Source organism: Pleurodeles waltl, chromosome 6, assembly GCF_031143425.1.
Source record: "Pleurodeles waltl isolate 20211129_DDA chromosome 6, aPleWal1.hap1.20221129, whole genome shotgun sequence".
NCBI lineage: Eukaryota > Metazoa > Chordata > Amphibia > Caudata > Salamandridae > Pleurodeles > Pleurodeles waltl.
Genome location: NC_090445.1, coordinates 160,136,364 through 160,142,212, shown reverse-complemented (window position 1 = coordinate 160,142,212; position 5,849 = coordinate 160,136,364).

The following is a 5,849-nucleotide window of genomic DNA, read 5'->3' as shown; positions in this document are numbered from 1 at the left end:
ACAATGACAGGAGCCATGTCCATGGGGCTTGTGCACCAGAAAATGGCGCTACACTGCTTATAAGCAATTTTTTTGCCTCTAAACAGTGTAGTGCCATAATTTGGTGCACAAGCCTCAGTTGCCACTACACCTCTACACCTACCTGGCCCTGGTTGCGTCCTTTACAAGGACGCTACCAGGGCCTTGGGGCCGGCTAGTGCCATTCCATAAATTATTATTATTTTTTTTTTTTCAAATATATTTTTATTTAACTGTTTGCTGTTTTACATTTGTAGGTCATTTTACAGTAACGTTTTGTCATTATTATACACATCTCTTAAGTTGTCCGCACCACTGTTTTGCTTTGTTTGCATTGTGTTTCACAATTACTTGCTCAATTCAGTAGTTTAATAATACTTGTGTAATATTGCTCCCATCACTTAATCAATCCGACTTTATGGAGACAGTACTTACAGTGCCCCTCGTTACTTTTAATATTGGTGACCTGATAACAGACTTAACTCCACTTCAAACTGTATATAGGCTTAATGGCTCATGTGGGTGTGGCTGCTTAACTTCAGAGAGGGGGGGTTGACATAGAGTTTCATACTATGTAGGAGCGGTCTATCTACTATTCCCCTCCCTCCTTCGTTCTTTTAGTTATTGCGTCCTGTCCTCTGTACTCGCTCCCTCTGCGCCCGGGCCAGCGGGGCTCCTGATGTTCCTCCCATCCTGTTTTCTGGAACTTTCACTTACAAGCACATCAGGTGACCCTCTCAAGTGGTTCCTCCCATCCCCTCAGGTACCATTAGTCCCTTCGTTAGGCCGTCCCACCTTATCACTAGGTTTTCCCACTCCGGGGCGATGGGTGTCTGGCGGGCTCCCCTGGCCTCCTCGGCCTTAAGGACCTGTAGTTCAGCTCTGGACCATCTTGTGACATCGCCTCTCCATTCTGTCAATGAAGGGGGTGCATTCGATTTCCAACCCTTCGTAATCAGCCTTTTGTAAAGGGCCAGGGACAGGTCAAGGAAGCGACTCTCTACCCTGCTCCATTTGGCACTAGCTCTGAGGCCCAATAGACAAATGTCGGGGGTTGGCCGGAGTTCCGTACCGAACAGCTCCATGAGATTAGTCGTCATCGCCGTCCATCCCCTCTGGAGCATCGTGCATCCCCACATCATATGATCAAAGTCGGGTTCCCCGTCTCCACATCTGGGGCAAGTCCTGGGCTCCCCCCCGTATATGCGGTGCAGTCGTTGAGGAGTAAGGTATGTTCTGTGTAGATAGTTGTATTGTATGTATCTCAGCCTAGTGTTGCGTGAGATCACCCCAGGGTAAGCAAGTGCTCTAGTCCACTCTGACTCGGTCAGGTCCCGCCCAATTGTCTTCACCCATTTTTCTCTTAGGGGTCGCAGGGGATCCACTGCTACCTCTATCTGGGCCCTGTATATTTTTGCTATTAGGTGAGTTTCCTCTCCCTCTGTCAGCAGGAGGTGCAACACTCCGTGGGGAGCGGGTTCTGCATTGACCGTGGTCCAATGCTCCTTCAGGGTATGCACCAGCCTTCCAAAGAGTAAAAACTGTCCTATTGGGACCCCCCCCTCTACTACATCAGCAAAGCTCCTCAGCACCCCCTCCCTGAATAGCTCCCCCACTGTCTCTATCCCTGCTCTCGTCCAAGGCCCCAAACCCAGTCCCCCTGGCCCCTCCGCCCTCACGTCCAGAGCGACGGCCGCCAGCGGCAGAGCGGGAGAGTATGGTGGCCCCACTCCAGTCCTCCTCTCACATTGTTTCCAGCATCTCATCGCCACATTGTACATTATGTTGCCTCTAATGGGGGCCATCTTCCTGCCCGCCATATTTGCTGCAATCTGAGCTATGTCAATTTCACCGTTCGCGGTGGCCAGGTCCAGCCGCCCCCTACCCGCTAGCCAGCCGGCCACCCATTGTAACTGAGATGCCAGGTAATAGCCTACGAAATCTGGGGCGCCCAGGCCTCCCAACCTCGTCGGCCTACAGATGGTCGAGAGCGCAGTTCTTCTGCGGCCCTCATCCCATATTAGTTCTCTGAGCAAGGCGTTCAACTCTCGGAACCATGCCGCGGGGATCTGTAGTGGTAAGTTAGCAAAATAGTAGAGGAGGCGTGGTAGCATGACCATTTTTGAGAGCGCCACCCTGGCCATGATTGTTAGTTTTAATGATCTCCAAAACCCCACCGAGGAGCGCAATGATCTAAGCGTCCTGCCGAGGTTACCGTCCCTAAGATCGTTTAATTCGTGAAATATCTGTATGCCCAAGTATTTAAATGTCCGCGGGGCCCAATTTACGTCAGCTGGGCACGCATCTGGGCGTGCACTGTCTGACATCACGGGGAATACATATGTTTTCCTCCGATTAAGTCGGAGTCCCGATAGGCCCCCGAAGTCTTCCAGTATTCCCAATGCCCACGTGAGTCCTCTTGACGCGTCCCTCATGTAAATAAGTATATCATCTGCATACAGGGAAACTATATGTTCGGACGGACCCCAGATAATTCCCTTGCCCACGCCTTCACATCGCAGCTGCGATGCCAGGGGTTCGATTGCCAGGGCAAACAGTAGCGGGGACAAGGGGCAGCCCTGCCTAGTTCCCCTGTATACTGGGTATGCACTGGAGATCATCCTTCCGGTTTTAACTCTTGCTAATGGGGATGAGTACAGCAAGTCCACCCATTTTACCCAGTTCTCCCCCAGCCCCATTTTAAGCATCACAGTCCTTAAATAATCCCATCTGATGGAATCGAAGGCCTTCTCGAAATCCACCGCGAGTAAGGCTCCCTCTGGCGGTCTCTGATCCCTGGGCATGTGCAAGATCGTAAACACCCTTCTCAGGTTCAGGGAGGTACTACGGCCGGGGACAAAACCATTCTGGTCAGCGTGCACTAACTTTGTCATGAGAGGGAGCAACCGGGCAGCCATTATCTTACTAAGTATTTTGAAGTCGCTGTTTAACATAGATAAAGGCCTAAAGTCCGTCACCGGAGCTTCCCTGTCTTTTGTCTTGGGGAGCGGTACCACTAAAGCCTCCCGCATTGTCTGTGGTAGTTCTCCATATTGCAGCGCCTCCGCGTACAACCCTGTCAATTGGGGGGCCAGCAGCAATTTGTATTTTTTATAGAAATCCATGGGGAGACCGTCTGTCCCTGGGGTCTTTCCGGGTGCTAACTGTTCTATAGCTTCATTTACTTCCTCTAGCGTTACTGGTCCCCCCAGGCTGTCTCTCTCATCTGCGCTCAGTGTTGGTAGTGGGATTTGCTGTAGGTATCTATTGAAAGATTCCATCTGCAATTCGCTGGGTTTCCCGTACAACTGCGAGTAATACTCTCTGAACGCATCGTTTATGGAGCCCGGTCTGAGTCTGCGAGACCCCTCCCCGTCTATTACACATGTGATGGGCTCACCCTGCTCTCCCGGGCGGACCAGCCACGCCAGTAGTCTCCCCGATCTACCCTCTTCCGCATGTAGGGATGCTAGATATTTTTGCCTGTCGTGGCACCGGAGTTGCTCTTCAATGCGGGAGTGTTCCCTACAAGCTCGGTTATATTCTTCATTCTCCTGCGCTCTCTTCCCTTGACCCAACTCCCTCTCGTGCATATCCTTCTCCAGGTCATTCAATTCTTTTTCAAGTGTACGCCTCACCCCCACCGACTGCCCCAGGCAGAAGCCCCTTGTCACTACCTTAAGCGCCTCCCATTCTAAGGCCCTAGAAGGAGTAGACCCCTTATTCGTCTCAATATATTCTGCCAAGTGGCCGCGTAGGGCCTCTCTGTACGCCTGGTCCTCAAGTGCCGAGGGAGAAAGCCTCCATGATGGTATAAGGGGTCTATCCTCCGACATCCTCATCGTTATTAACAAGGGATTATGATCAGACAAAGTGCGGGCTAAGTATTCTGAGCGTGTCATATTACTTATCAGGCCTGCTGTGCAGACTACTCTGTCAATTCTGGTATGCACTCGGTGGAGACCCGAGTAGTATGAATATTCACTAGACGTTGGGTGGTGCATTCGCCAGACGTCCGACAACCCCCACATGTCCAGCCACTCACTCAGCCTTCTGGCTGTTTTGATTGTCGCTGCCCCATGCAGAGGCGGGGTGGACCTGTCCAGATTTGTGTCTAGTACTGCATTGAAGTCCCCCCCTACTAATAGCTCCCCAGCGCTTTGGCGTGTGAGGTGTCTCGATAGGCTCGTCATAAAGGGGACCTGGTCTTGGTTGGGGGCGTATATGCAGCTTAAGACTATTGGGATACCTTGTAGCTTCCCTTCCAATATCACGAATCTTCCCTCCCGGTCTATATTGGAAGAGGTCAATATGAAGGGGACCCCCGCTCTGATCCATACTAAAGCGCCCCTTGCATAAGCTGAGTATTCTGTTGCAAACACCTGCCCCCTCCACCTGCGCCTTAGCTTCTCTCCCTCTCCAGACGCCAGGTGTGTTTCCTGTAGTAATGCCAACTGTACTCCCCTTCTCTTTAAGTAAGAGAGTATTTTGTGCCTTTTAGCTGGAGTGCCCATCCCCCTAACGTTCCAGGTCAATAAATTATAGTCCGCCATTTCATGATTTCATTCTGGTGACAATACCCCCGCTTCTCCCCAGTCGCAAGGATATTTTCCCACATCATCATGTCTTTGCCGCAGTCAAATTCCGCCACCCACATTGCCATATTAACTTGTAACTGTGTATCCCAACTCCCCATCCCCAGGGCACCTCCTAACCTGTAGGCTGCCCAGTAAACTATGCAACCGTGCAACTTGTTCAACTTTTGATCAGCGGTACTCGCCATTTTGAATGGGCGAGGTTCTGTTCCGGGGGGTGGCCAAGTCCGGAGGGGCCGCCATTACGCTTGACATGCCCAGTCCCCGGCGCCTTCCGCAGGCCCTGGCTAGCCAAGTTCGTCAGCTGTTTGTGGGGTCACCTTCGGGGCTCGGGCTGAATGCTCCAGGTCTTCCGCAGAGGACACCAACGTGTCGTCCGTTTCATTCCCAGAACCTTCCTGAGGGGATGCCTCCCCACCCATGCGTGCTGCCGCTTCCAGTGCTTCCTTCCTGCCTTTCTCTTTCTGTGTTTGTGTGGGCGCCAGTCGTCTGCGGTCTCTGGTCTTCCTTCCCTTCAGGGCTCGGCGAGCATTGCCACCGGTCGGGCCCTCTCCAACGGGACCCCCCGCCTGAGGGCCACGTGACTCAAGCCATTCCCATGCCTCCTCAGGGGATTGGAGGAATGTTGTCTTCCCTTCCAGCATCACTCTCAATCTGGCTGGGTAGAGTAGCGAATACTGGATTCCCTCCTCTCTTAGGGCTCTCTTAACTGCCAGAAACGAAGACCGCTTGTTTTGCACCTCCAGGGTAAAGTCCGGGAACAGTGTCACCTCCCCATTTGCGACTTTAAATGGGCCCGTCTCCCTGGCCCTTTGCAGGAGGGAGTCCCTGTCTCTGTAGTGTAAGAGTTTAGCTATCACGGCCCGGGGGGGTCTCCCCGGGGCAAGGGGCCTCGCCGGCACCCGATGTGCTCGTTCCAGCGTGTAGAATGGGGTCAAGCGCCCCGGCGCCACCGAGGTACTGAACCATTTCTCCAGAAATTCAACAATGTTCTCCCCCTCAGCCCCCTCCGGGAGGCCCACCACGCGCACATTGTTCCTTCTGTTCCTCCCCTCCGCATCTTCAGCTCTTTTTTCGAGTCGCGCCACTCTGTCGGCCAGGGAGGTCACTTCAGCCCTCAGGTCTTTCTGCTTTGGTGCTATCTCGGCCAGTACAGTTTCTGTCTCTTTGACTCTGTCTGCCAGTTTATGGTGGTCCGCTCTCAGTAGGCTCACCTCCACAGCTACTTGACTGATC